General features: G+C 41.1%; 1 long non-coding RNA gene across 1 annotated transcript in view; it reads right to left on the bottom strand.

The window, feature by feature from the left end:
- The window catches only part of LOC141573800 (uncharacterized), a 116856-nt gene extending 101980 nt beyond the window's left edge, over positions 1 to 14876 (bottom strand). The window contains exon 1 of the long non-coding RNA XR_012500114.1: positions 14739 to 14876. This is a non-coding gene — a long non-coding RNA (uncharacterized LOC141573800). The remainder of the gene's footprint in view (positions 1 to 14738) is intronic.
- Between the last annotated feature and the right edge of the window lie 10 nt (positions 14877 to 14886).

The following is a 14886-nucleotide window of genomic DNA, read 5'->3' as shown; positions in this document are numbered from 1 at the left end:
TAGAGTTTATTCATTTGTTTGTTATTTGTCTCCACCCGCCAGATTTTCAGTTTCATTGTCCATCTTGTTGCCGCTTCTCTGAGCCTCTTGGGACTCTGACATGAGAAGCACAGACTCTTTCAAACCTGTTCTTTTATATCCCCAAGGGGCCCAGAACACTTGTAGGTAAAGACTAAAGTAATAAGTACCATCTCCGATTTGTTGAGGAGAAACAATTGTTAAGGTTCTTGAGTACTTCAGGCTAGAGCCTTAAAATTTTCTTTATAAAATGTGCCTTTCTTACGTGAGGCTGACAGCACACCTGTGAGGCTGCTTACTTCAGGAGATCAAGGCAGTTTCAAGCATTAATCATCTTTCTTGTTAAGCCATGGAGATTGGAAAGATCAATAAGATGCTGGCACTGTCTAAAGGAATTTAAAATTTACTGTGTGTTTGGCGATGGGGGGAGCAAAAATGGTAAGATAATTTTATTATATTATCATTAGATAATGGTAATATATCATTAATATACTTTGATGATAATGTATCCTTAATATACTCTTATCATTAGATAATGATAATATATCATTAACATACTTTAGAGTGAGGTCCTCTGGAGGAAAACCTCGTCAATTCTTAGGGAGGAGAAGGCAGAAACTGAAGGAAGCACACCCGAGAAGCTGCCTTCAGTTCTTGGCCCTCAAAGATTTCATTAAGCATTAACCACATGAAAGAAAGTAGGCAGGGTGTTCATTCCCAGCAGAGGAAACTCAAGGAGATCTGAACATTTAATTAATCTTTTAACAGCCCTGGTTGGGTGAACTGAGAAGTTTCATTCTTATTTTAACAAATTAAAGTCTGACGAGAATGGATATAGGAGAAGAAAGGACAAACAAAATAGAATGAGTTTGTGATTGCACAGGCAAATTGTTAAGGGGATGCAGTTTATTTTTAACATCTCCATTTACCCTCTGGGGGCTCCCCAGTCCCCTTTGCACTGGGGATCTCAGCGACCTTCTGCTGTCTCTGGTCGCTCCCCCTGCTTTGGAGCCATTCCTTAGTTTATGAGGACAATTTTCCCCTATTCAACTTACCTGTCTTCATCTTACTCTTTTGAGGCTCTGTTTATTAGAGTATCTCTTCACCAGGCACTCACTATCATCATTCATATACCTTACATTTGTAGAGTTCCTTAAAGTTTGCTAAGCTTTTAAGTACATTACATCATCCAGTCAATTTATTTGAATGGATTAATATACTAATAAATTAGTCTCTCTAGGTAACATGTTGATACATGTTAAAAGGGGCTACTAGAAGGAGTACCATAATCCCCTAAATTCCATAGATTTGCATCATTTTTTTATACTTTGTAAAGTGTTCTTCAAATGTTTTTGTAAAGGCTCTGGAGTAGTGGGAATTGTGCACTGGGTAGATTGGAAGAGAAGGTATCTTAAGGCAGAGGGTCCTTTGGGGCCAGAGTCACCTCATTGCACAACCCCAGGGGGTGCCATTGACACTGTTGAGCCCGGGAATGGCACCCCTGCACCCATGTAGGGCACTACCTGTGAGTAGCCAGACACAGTGGCTCTGTTTGTGGTCTTTGATTCATTCCCCTGGTGCCTCTGCTGGTGCCCAGAAAGATGGCTTACACCCACTGTCCAGCAATGACTTGGAGAGGGCTGGGTGGAGGGGATCCTCTAACCCTACATTTCCCCAGGATGGAATAACTAAAGCCCCCACCATACGTCCTTCTTTCCCAAGCCCAGGGGTAGTCATAAAACTATGCTTGGCAGAGACATTTTTCTCTAAATGCTTATAGTAAACCTTGGAGTTATGATTAGAGCAGAGGCTGGAGATTATAAAACCATATAACGCACAACAGGAATGTTTTCCTTTTAAGGTACAATCCGTTCTCCTAGGCAGCTGTCGCTTATAGCTCAGTTACCATGTTCTTGTTGCCAAGGACCTGCACACAGGCTGCTGCGATGTTTAGTTTTCCTGACAAATTCAGAAGGTACCCTAGTTTTAGAACTAGTTTTCTTGAGGGTTGTGCACTAGCTGTCAGAGCCCCTTCTTATCCATCTTTTACACCAAATTAGTATTTTCAGGGCTTCTTGGTTCTTCTGCTATAAACTTATTCTCTCACTGTGACATTTCTACTTCAGAGTCAGGAGGTCTGAAGGAGCCCCCCAGACCACTGGTTGTCCCAGCAGTTTATCAAGAAGCCCTCAGAAAGCGTGACAATGTTACAGGAAAAAGCAATAAACAGTGCCCATATCAATTTCACATATTTGCAATGTAAGATTAATTACAGGCTTCAGAGAGGCCCTGTTATAGTCCTAGCAAACCAAAATATTCTAAAAGCATTGCTTGTGTCAAAAGGCCACGTGAGTCAGCTATCCCTGCTAATATTTGGTTCATCTTTATTCCTGTGTTTGTGCTGGGTGTGAATTTCAAAAAGTTTGTGATCACTTTCCTGCACGCAGATAGATTTTGCCCCAGGCTACACAGGGACCAAAAATAAACAGCAGAACAAGAGTTCTTTGCACATGTAGGCATTCCCTCCTTCCCACACCTCTCTTTGCCCAGGTAGGAGATGTAGAGACATATGGCCTTTTCTTATTCTTGGCTGGGAGTGTGGAGACCCACAGAGATAACATGATACAGCCATGAGGGGCATATGACAAACGAATACGACATAAGTGGCAGATGCTCCTCATAAACACTTAAGGGGAAGCTGTCCATAAAGTCACTTTATTTGACAGTGGTTTTGAAAGTTTGAAGGGAGGAGGGTCTGAGGTTGTAGGAGCCTGACCTGTAGTCCCAGCTGCCATACCCTTGGCTGGAACGGAGATTCCATCCTTCTCTATTTGCTCACAATGGTTTTCTTTGAACTGTACGCTAACATTCAGTTCCTGCCAATGCTTTTACTTAATATATATATGTATTTTTGGTTCTTTTTTAAAAACAAAAATATAATCAGTTACAAAGTGTCAATCTCTGGTATACAGCATAATATTCCAGTCATGTATATATATACATACATTTGTTTTCATATTCTTTTTCATTAAAGATTGTTACAGGATATTGAATGTAGTTTCCTGTGCTATACAGAAGAAATTTGTTTTTTGTTTATTTTTCTATGTAGTGGTTAACATTTGCAAATCTCAAACACCCATATTTATCCCTTCCCACCCTCCTTCCCCCGTAACCATAAGAAAAGAAAAAAGAAAAAGGACACTAATGAACTCATTTACAAAACAGAAATGGACTCGCAGACATAGTAGACAATCTTATGGTTTTTACTTAATATTACAGATTGAAAAATATGTAGATGTTACTTTAGTCGTTAACTTATGATCAACATTTTAATTAATGTCACTCTTTGTCATCCTCTTAGGTAGTTTACAGAAGTGAGTTACCTTACACACACGTGTATCCCTTTGTGCTCTCATAGCAAGAACATCTTACTTTATAGTTGTCACACTCGCAAGCTCTCTGTCCACCTCACACCTAAACTTGATGGGAGTCCATTACAAACTATCGTGCATAGAAAATCTGGCAAGTTGAGTGTTTGAGTGTTTTTCCCCCACCTCTTTCTCCAATTGCGTTGTATTTGGTGTTACTGTTCATGTTTGGTGTTTTTGATTTTGGCTGTTACATTATATCTTGATTTTTACCAAAATTATTCAAAGGCTTAAAAAGATTTATCAAAGTATAAATACAATGGTAACAATAGTCACATGGGTGCTGTAACTCAGAATATATGATCAGATCTTTTCAATATACAAAGTGAGTGTAATGAATGTACACTGTGAATTTTCATCAACTGGGACAAGACAATCCATGGAAATAATGATTTTTGCACACACACACAAAGGTATTGTTGGAAAGCATAACAATAGTTATCTGAAATTTGAGTGTTACCAGACTGACAACTCAATTTTCCCTAATACTTAGTGCTTTGTACATTGAAAAACACCAAAGAGAGGCATGAAGATATAGTAGCTTTTCCATCCTTTAAAAATAAAGTATAATAATATATCTACCAGGAATACTTTCAGCTGTATTTAAGTAATTAACCCCAAAATAACAGTGGCTTGAAATGGAGAGAGATTAATTTCTCTTTCTCAAAGAAGTCTGGGGGCAGACAGTCTAGGGTTAGTATAGTGAGTCAAATCCACGGTGTCATCAGAGCTCCAGGCTCTTTTCTCTTTCTACCATCTTAGTGCCCAGCTTCTGTTCTTACAGTTACTTCAAGGTCAAAGGTGGCTGCTGGAGCTCCAGACATCACACTCCTACTATAGCCAGCTAAAAGAGGTAAGGATGGACACACCCATTCCCTTTCAAGGAGACATCCCAAAAGTCCTACACAAACCATCTATTTATATTTCACAGACTGTAACTTAGTCACATGATCATCCCAGCTGCAAGGGAGGTAGGCAGGTAGTCCTCCATCTGAGCAGCACAGCTTCTATCTAAAATGTGAGGTTCTGATCCTAGAGGAGGATGGGAATTGTATAGCAGTTTCTTTCACAAATGACCTCAAATCAAACTAGTACATTTTCTAAGAATAAGCACACAACGATTCTTTCTAGTGTAATACCAATAAATTTTGTGGCTAAAGGCAAAGAAGAGACCAAAAATGAAGAAGAACCTTTAAAGGACAAAAATGAGCATTTATTGTGCAAATCACAAGGGTTTGTAAAACTAGTCACAAAGTTAATGTTAAGTACTATGTTTGAAGATTATTGGTAAAATTCCTCTATGACATAGTTCTGTTGTATACTGCTCAGTATCAGTGCAATGTAATGTGAGGGGGCAATTACTATCACAAGTGCTTAATAAGAGTAAATATTTTGTAGATAAACAAGAACCTACTGTATAACCCAGGGAACTATATTCAATTTCTTGTAATAACATATAATATAAAAGAATCTGAAAAGAAAAAAAAGTATATGTATAACTGAATCACTTTGCTGTACACTTGAAACTAACAAGTGCTGTACACTTGAAACTAACAAGTGCTGTACACTTGTAAAATTACAAGTCGACTACACTTCAATAAAAAAATTAAAAAAAAAAATTAAAAAAAAAAATTGTTTTTTGCTTTGCAGCTCTATAAAACCACTGATTTCAGAGTTTTAAAAAGCTCCTGACATTTGTCACGTTATATATGAGGGAAAATTGCTTGACAATTTTTTGTTCTCTTTATTCTTGAAAACCCATGATGTAGGAGAGTTTTGTTCCTTTCATTAATAATAACTTTGTAAGTCATGATGTATATAGGAAAACATACCTCGAGATTCATTCTGAAGGAGGACCACCCGTGTTTACAGCAGGGAAAGGAGATGCCATTGAAAGGTGCAATCACACCGTTTTCTTTACATGGAATAGTTGGCGGTGAAGTAGGCCACAGGTTTTAATTTGAGAGGTTAGAGAGAAAGCTGTAAATACAAATAGTGACTACTTGGTGAATTGTGTTCGATGTATTATGCAAAAAAAAAATTGAGCAGCAACTAACACTTACTGACAGTAGGGAGAATACAGACAGCCTGTGGCATGTGGTGGTGGTGTGGTTGTTCAGCATGTTAACAGTGGTGGCCTGGGATGCTGTGTACTGACACCGTGACTTTGGCCTCGTGAGACCCCACACAGGAAATCCAGTTGAGTCTGCCTAGTCTTCCAACCTATAGAACTGTGAGGTAATACATGGGTATTGTTTTAAGCTGTTACATTGGTGGTAGTTTTTTTGCAACAACAGAGAAAGCATACAAATTAATACAGTATGTTCAGAGGGTGGGAAATAAACCCTCACATGATTCAGGGGCCCACAGCATCAATGTAAATTTTAGTCAAATTGTCCGAAGCACTCTGCAACATTCTGCTCCAGTTAGGGGCAGATTATGCGTTGTGTACTTCCCACCACCAGGAAAGAAGACAATGCCTGACAGGTGTCTCTGATTTCTGGGGGCAGCACACTGGGATTATTGATTAAATCCATTCCCAGTGTGACGCATAACATCACCAGCTCTGTGTGGGTCTCAGACCAGGAAAAGGATCTACCCACAGTGGGTCCAGGCTGAAGGATCCTTCCACATTGGGTTTGACACCTATTCCAAATATGGGTTTGCCTTTTCTGTTGGCAGGGCCTTGGCCAGCACCACTAACCAAGGGCTTAGAAAGTGTTTGATTCATAAACATGGGCTCTCACATAAAATTGCATTGGATCAAAAGACTAACATTATACCATAATAGCAAAAGATCAACACTATACAGCAAAGGAGGTGAGCAGTGGGTGTGTGACCATGGTATTTTCTGTACCAACACATACCCCACTGCGCACACACAGGCTGCTGGATTGACAGAGCGGAAGAACAGTCTGTTGGAGGTCCAACTGAGGTGCCATCTTGGAAAGAACACCCTGTGCAGATGGAACACTATCCCCTAAGACGTGGTCTGTACCTCAAATCATTAAATATTTATGGTGCTGCGTTTGAAAGATGTGGAAAGCATAGATCTAGGAAGCAAAAGGTGAGAGTAACAGACACCTTGCTTATCATCAACCCCAGTGGCCCCTTTGGGATTTGTGCTTCCCTTCTCCACAAATCCAGATTCTGACATTTTCATAGTCTTGTTTTTTAAAGGGGTCATGGTTCCACCAAGGAACACAGCAAAATCCTATAAAGGTTATTAATAGGATTAAGTTCCTGCTCGGTTACTCGAAAGATCTTGTCTAAGAGGCCAGCAGGCAAAGAAAGTACTCACCATACTGGCAGGAGTGATTGACCCTGACTGTCAGTCAGAGATAGAGCAGCTGTTACACACTAGGGGCAGGAGAAATATACCTGACACTCGAGTGATCCGCTTGGGATGCTCTTGGTAACTGTTTTCCCAATATGGATGGTAAATATGGCAGCAAAGACAGCCTGGGAAGGTCATGGTGGTCAGTGACCCATGGCCACTCTTAGTTAGAGATAAATGTCTGTTATTGCTGAAACCTAACCACCTAGACCAGCAGAGGTGCTAGTCATGAACAAAGAGATTCTAAAATATTTGATGGAGGACAGGCTGGATGTCTGTTACTGTCTGTTCAATGGCAAGGATGGTAGTTTTTCTCATGGAAAAGAAACCAAATAGAATGCTGGAGGAGCTTCTCCCAGAATTTAGTAAATGAAGCAAGTGCATCCAACAGGGGCAAGGAGTTGTCCACAGAGGATGCCATGGTGTGCCACCCAGATCCCCCTCCAACTTCTTTCATTCATTCCCCCAGCTGGTGGGAGTATGTGTGGCAGATAGCTCTCAGCTAAGTTCCCTTTCTGGGACTTTCTATAGACTGGATAGACCTGCCTCACTCAAAGTTATGCAGAGGGGAGCTTGTAATTAACACCCCAATTTGAGACAACTTTGAAGGATCACCTCAGCCCCAAAACTTCCTGTGGGATTGGCCAAGTCCTTTGTTGCAATGGTCTTGCAGTTCTAATTCACCCTTCTCCCATACTCAAATCACTCCCCAATAAACCTTCTGCACACAAATCTCTATCTTGGAGAACAATTCTTGGATTTCTGACCTATGACAGAAAGTTTATGCCAAACTGTATCTGATTAGAAATACATGAAATGATAGTTTCATCTCAGAATTTCTGGTATTGAATACCTTCAGTTTTTTAAGTTGGGGATTTTTTGTTTGCTGTTATTTAAATTGATGATGCAAAATGGTGCACTAGTCTTATTTAGAATTTTAAAAATTACCAGCAAGGTTGAAAAATATTCCTACATGTCCATTTGTAACATGTCTGTGGCATGAATATTGTTGGATCTGGTCTTTATGTGTCATCCAAGCCAATGGCCATTTCTTCGTCACCTTTCCTACTTCTTTCACATGGTACATATCACGAGATTTTGAAGTATGCTGGTCTTGTTTACCGTCAAATGAGACACTATTCTGTCCTTCAGTTTCCCAAATTCCTAGAAGGGCCAATTAATGAAACTGGGTTGGGAATACACTCAGTATAAATAGGTTTTTTATTAAAAGACTGTAAACATACTTTATGGCTTCTCTTTGTTTGTTTAAGCTTTTCAAGCTTGTGACTTCAACTTTGCCAAGGCTGGGCTATTTTCTCTGGATGTAGGGCTACATATTTCAGGACTAAATGTGCAGGCCTAGCACTCAGCATCCACGGCTCAGACTGACAGAAACTTCAGCTTTTATCTAACTTCATTAGGAAAGATTAAACAATCTGAGGATATTTGAAAGCCTTTTCAAAAGTCAGAAATACTTTAATAACCCTACAAACTGCAACTGACATTTGAAAATTTGATTATGCAAAGAACTTTGTCTCTGGGACATGGGATTACCTACCGCCAAAAATAGCTCAGTTGAGACTGCGATCTTTTTCCTAGCTCGGAGAGAAGTGATGTTAGGAGGATTAGTTAACAGACCTGAATCCCTGTCTTGAGCAGAGACATCAGATGTGATTAATGACGTATTTGGAAACTGACACCATGTGACTTAGGATGGCCTAACTTGAGAAGTTCAAATCTTTATAGGGCTTATCATAAATAGGACTTAATCATAATGAGCAGACTTTGTATTTATGAGTACTAACTGCTGAAACTGATGTGCTTTTAGAATAAATCTGGGTCAGTGCAAATAATTATTGACAAGGCAATGTGATGTTATGTGAACTCATGATTGATTGAAGGGCTTGCTCTGCACTAGGATATACAACCTCAGCTTATGAAGAAAGCATTGATTGTCACTTTTTAAAACTCTTATGAACAGAGCTTGGGAAACCACCAAGAAAAGGTGGTAAGTGGAGTAAGGATGATTTCATTGTTCAGGGAGATATCTGGGTGGCAAATTTCAGATTTCAAGGGAAGCTAAATGGGTTGTCATAAAGACATGGAAGGCTTCTCTGGAGAAGTGAGCGGAAGTCTTCAAAGATGAAGGCTACTATTCACAATAGGTGCTATGTGCTTTTGAAAAGGGAGTAGGTGATTACCGTAAGAGAAGTCATCTTTGAAACTCTTCCTTTAGAATTGACCATTCACTCATTCACTCCTCAGTGGAAAATTTTTCCCCAAGTGAACCAAATATCGAACATTTCCATAGTCCCTGGAGCAATGAAGGCTGCTGATTCTGGTTACTTAGAAACCTACTAGGAAAAGGCAGCATCTTCAGTCCAGTTTTTAGGAAACAAACAGCCTCTTCCCACCCACTCTGAGATGTTTTGAAATGTAGATATATATCATGTGTTTGTTTTTACATATTAAATACATGTTTATCAAAGTGTGTATCCGAAGCGAGGGTTTTTTGGTCATGATCATTTGATATTTTAATTATATGGGATGGATTTTATGGAATGAAACTACAATTCAAGAGTCAAATATGGGACTCTTTGACTGTCATCCAGAGACTTTATTGTAGATCACATGTCAACAGTACCTGCATTTCTAATTCCATTTTGTTGTTCCTTCTGAGGCTCAGAGAAAGGAAAAGAAGAGATTAAGGTTATCAGTCATTGAGCAATGCTCAACATGCCTAAGGGATCTTACTTAGTTTTTATCAGCACCATTGCCAAGTAAATATTATCATCTACCTTCTTTCCAGGTGAGGAATCTGAGGCTCAGGGAGATTAAGTAGCATTCCTAAGGTCATCGAAGTTAGTAGTTGGCAGGACTGAGATGTAACTGCAAGTTTTTCTTTTCTTTTCTTTCTTTCTTTCTTTCTTTCTTTCTTTCTTTCTTTCTTTCTTTCTTTCTTTCTTTCTTTCTTTCTTTCTTTCTTTCTTTCTTTCTTTCTTTCTTTCCTTCTTTCCTTCTTTCCTTCTTTCTTTCTTTCTAATTGAAGTACAGTCATGTTTGCAATGTTGTGTTAATTTCTGGTGTACAACATAGTGATTTAGTTATATGTATATATTCCTTTTCATATTCTTTTTCATTATAGGCTATTACAAGGTATTGTATATAGTTCTCAGTGCTATACCTTGTTGTTTATCTATTTTATGTATAGTAGTTTGTATCCGCAAATCACGAAATCCCACTTTATTCCTCCACCATCCACCCCTTTCCCTCTCCCCTGGTAATGATAAGTTTGTTTTCTATGCCTGTGAGTCTGCTTCTGTTTTGTAAGTAAGTTCCTTTGTGTCATTTTTAAACATTCCATGTATAAGTGATATCACATGGTATTTTTCTTTCTCTTTCTGGCTTACTTCACTTAGTATGACAATCTCCAGGTCCATCCATGTTGCTGCAAATGGCATTATTACATTCTTTTTTTTTTTTTTTATGGCTGACTGGTGTATATATATATATATATATATATACACATACACACACACACACACACACATATACATAAGAAAGTAACCCTTGTGACTTTTTGCTTCTTTTTAATCCCAGAATATGCCTAGCTCAGTGCTAGGCACAGAGTAGGAGACCAACAGGGTTAGGTAAGGAAACGGATAAAGCATGACATTTGGAACTGTGGCACCTGGGCTCCAAAGCCAACTCACAAGCTTAGTTCCTGGATTTACCACTAACAAATGTGGACCTTTGGGTAAGTCTGTTTCTTCCTATGGCAAAATGGGGATAATAACACCTATCTTTTAGAGTGGTTGTAAGGATTAATTGAGTTGATGCTACTAAATTACTTAAAATCATGTCTGGTACACAATCAGTTCCCAGTGAATATTAATTTTTATTATGATTGATCAGATAAATTCTACCAGATTGTCACTGTGTAGACTTGGGTAAGCTTCAGTTTCCTTATCTGTAAAATATGAAAAAATAACTTATCTTGCATGGCTGTTTTATTTAGTGGACATACACTTAGCAATTTGTCTGCACTTTGAAGGTCTTAATTCATGTACCTTTCATAGCAGCCTAATGAGGCAGGTCCCCTTCTGACCCCCATTTTATGGATGAAAAAGCTGAGGAGCTGAGAGGGGAAATATTTTTTCAGGGTGATACAACTGGTAATTAGATGAGTCAAGATTCAAACCCAATCACTCTAGCCCAGAGTCCGAGTTTGTCATGACTCCTGCATGCTACATATGTGGTGAAATAATATTTGTAACGTGTCTGTCCAGTTATGGGTAAGTGGGAGAAGCTTACTAGATGTCAGCTCCTCTCCCATCTTCTCAATAAATACCTTTTGAATTCTCGTGGAATGCAAAATGATAGGAACTTATTATCCAGCTTACTTGCTTTCCTAAAATGTCCAAGTTTGTATGATAGCAGCATCCCTGAACTCTTTGGGGGTACTCAGAACTTTGTGACCATCCCACTCTCTGATTGGGCCCATCTTTTCTATTGGCACATTGGAGTTCTGGGAAGCAAGACATCAACATGCACTCATGCGTGTGCAGTGATATCCTGGAGAGCAGCTGTCACTGATGACAGTTTGGAGCAGAACAGCTGGAGGGCAGAGCTGATGTTTCTAATGACTGAGAACAAGTAATGGAGATAAGGCAGCCAAAGGGATGGTGTCTGACAGCAGCGCCGACACCCCACATTGCTGTTCAGAGTTCCACAATAAGTAAGAGTTTCAGGTGGGACAATTCCGGGCCGTGCAGGACCTTCCGGAGAATGCCAACCTGGATTATTTCACATATTGTAGGATCTGTGGCATTCTTGACTCCCAGATGCTAAATGCCAGTAACTCCACTGTCATAGCAACAACTACCAATCAAAACCAATCTATGCTGTTGCACACTGCTGCCCTGGGGTTAGGAGGTGGTGTACCACTTCTGTTGGGAACTTCTGGTCAGGCCCTGGGGGTTCACCTGGGATTATGAGTAGAAGGCTTCGTTTTATATTACCTGGTGCTTATAATCAGCGGGAAGCCTGGAACCCTTAGCATCAGTACCACCTGGGAGCTTATTACAAATGCAGACTCAGGCCCCACCCCAAACTATGGCTCAGAATCTGTATTTTAACAAGACACCCTGTGATTTGCAGGCACATTCAAGTTTGAGAAGCACTGTCATACTAAGTAGAAGGTGGGCTTTGGTGTAAGAATTTCCGGGTTTGAAGTTGAGATCCCACCTCTTTCTAGTTCTGTGACCATGGGACGGTCATTTAACCATTCTGAACCTCAGTTTCCTGGTCTCTAAACGGATCCTCATACCTTCCTCAAGGTGCAGGCACATGACAGGAATTCAACACATGTCCTCTCCCTTCTCCCTGTCTCCCTTCCTTCTGAGGGCACAGTCAGGAAAGGCCATTTGCCTCTTTCGTGATCATTAGGAAACTGTGGTAAGGTGAGGAAAGGATGCTTTTCTCTCCCTCGCCCTCCCTCTCCTGTCTCCTCTTTCCTCTCTCCTCACTCTCCTGCTTTCTTTCCGCAGTTAGAGACACAATACTTACCAGGTTCCAGCTGGGGCACCACTAGGACCTAGCAAGCTCTGAAAGAGAGGGTTGATCTGAGTGTGACCAGGATCAGGGGAAGCCAAGACTCCTGGTTCTAATGGATCAATTAGGAGGAAGAAAGTACATTTCCAAGATAAAATTGGACTTATGGCAAAGGATGGGTCTGTAGAGAAGGAACCCAGGGGGTTGATTAGGTAGACAGCGGGGCAATGTGGATCAGAGAGAGATCTGGGAATGAGGAGGATGGAAATAAATGTGTCAGGCCATTTTCCATCCTTTCACTACATCCTCTTCTGTGCTCCCGCTGTCCCCTGCACATTCCTCTATCAGGGTACCCACAGCTCTGAACGGAATCACAGATTTCACTCTTTGATTAGATTGAAAGCATTCTGAGGATTGACTGTCATCTTAAGGACCATGTCTTGTTTCATTTGTTTCTACATCTAGAATGTGTAAGTGAATACTGTTTGATGAGTGATGAATGAACAAATGAAATTTTTGCTTCCAGTGCTATAATGCTGTCACAGTCTATTCCATAGGGGAATTGCAGGGCCTTTAATAGAGCAAACATGAGGCTCTCAAGCCAGTGCATCACTGTTGGTCTTCAATCCCATATGCCTCCATGTGGCAGCCTGGGTTTCCCACTGCCCCTCTCTTCTCACAGCTGGTGTCCTAAGTGTGGAGAAGGACCAAGGGGAAAGGATGGAAAGTTGGCAGACTCTCTAGTCTTCCAGTTCTCCTTTGCTCGATATTTTGACTGTAGTCGGATTGAGAGCCTATTACCTTGCAGGGAACCAGCTGCCTCGGTTTCTAGGAGCTCAGAGAGGCTAGGAAAGAATAATTGTGCCTTTCTTTACTGAAGAGCTACCTGTCAGCCTTCGAGGATGACTCAGGAGGTTAGTCCTCTAGCTCAGGGATGTACCTGAACTCTGATGGGGGCATTAAAACTGACCTATGGGAGATAGACAGAAAATCTACCCTCTCCACTCTGGAGAAGAGGCCAACAGCCAGGTGATGCTGAGAACCCTTGGAAGGTGACAGACAAAGGCCTCAAGGCTGTGCCCCCATGAGCAGGCTTCTCGGTGAGCGTGGCTGCTTTCCAGAAATGGATGTTCAGAGGAGAGAACACAACCCCTGAAACCTGAGATTAATCATCACTGGGAATTATTCACTCTATATTTCGTTTTATCTCATATCGGCTCCAGAACTTGTTTTCAAGGGTCAGCAAAACCATGTGCAGCCTGGAGAGAGGGTGGGGTTGGTGGGATGCAGAGGGAGGTATGAGCCTTGGAACTTCCACGTTGAAAGTGAATAAATTAAAGGAAACATTGCTCTTACTCTCCTCTGCCCTTCCCAGCAGGTCTTCTATCCAGCTTTCGGAAGCCTGCATCCTTCTCAGAAGACCCCAGCAGAGGTGGGGAGCTGGGAAGGGTTGGTGGGTGGATGGCGGGGGTGACCATGGCTCTGCCTGCAGCAAGAGAAGTGCTGAGGGGGGTTTTGAACCCCTTCTCTATTTCCTTCCCCCACCTTTTTTGTTCTATTTGGCAGGGGTGGGGTGGGTGGATGAGGCAGGCTGGAGGGATGGGGGAGGGGAGAGGGAAGAGCACTGAAAGCAGGGAGGGGAAAGAATTTGGTACATCACATGCAATGTGAGCTGCTCTCTCTCTCGTTCATTTAAAATTTAGGTCAAAATGAAAAAAAATTTGGGTCAAAATAGAAATATACATATTTTGTGGTTTCATAAAACTTCATTTACTGTATCTTTAAAGACAGTAGAAGTAACAACAATATATGTAAAAGTAGTGATTTAGTGACTAGAAGCAAGACAAAGCGAGAGAATTGTAGAACCAGTGTCCAGTTCAGCAACCCCCTTTCTTTCCTCCAAGCTGTACTCACATTCTGACAGAACATATGCGTCACCCTGCCACGTGAAGAAACACGACCAGGGGAGGTGTTGGCTGAGAACAAAAGGGACCTGCAAATGGCGAAGGGGCTAAGAAAGCTGCAGAGACCACTGTGTCACGTGACCCACTGCAGACAAGAAGCTTCTCCTAACTATGCACATTCTCCTTCTTGCTTTGACAGGTATATAGGTACATATGTTAATCAGTCCCTTCTCTCTCCTTTCTCACCGCTCCCTTCCAATACAAAGCGGTTAACCCTGTAATGTGGCATGTAAGTCGCAGGGTAGCAAAGGAATATTGCATCTGAACTAGGAGTGGGTATTCCTGGAGATTAAGTGACACATGGGATGCTGTCTTTCTTTTCGGGGGCAGGTGAGAGCACCCTCAGTTGTATAAGGGCCAGTTATGTCATGTTAGGAATGAAGCGGTGCTCTTTTTTTGAAGTTCTACTCTGGGGTAAGAAGAAAGGACTGGACTCACTTGTTGATGCTCAGCTCAGCATTGTTACCGCCCTAAGACCTCCTTTGCGATACAGAGGAGAAGGCAGGAACCACTTGCAATCTTCTTTCCTGTAAGGCTCTGGCTAGAGCTTGTCCACAAGTGGTTTGTGGAAAAGGCAAAGTCATTC

Source organism: Camelus bactrianus, chromosome 2, assembly GCF_048773025.1.
Source record: "Camelus bactrianus isolate YW-2024 breed Bactrian camel chromosome 2, ASM4877302v1, whole genome shotgun sequence".
Classification (NCBI taxonomy): domain Eukaryota; kingdom Metazoa; phylum Chordata; class Mammalia; order Artiodactyla; family Camelidae; genus Camelus; species Camelus bactrianus.
This window is presented reverse-complemented; position numbering and strand designations above follow the sequence as displayed.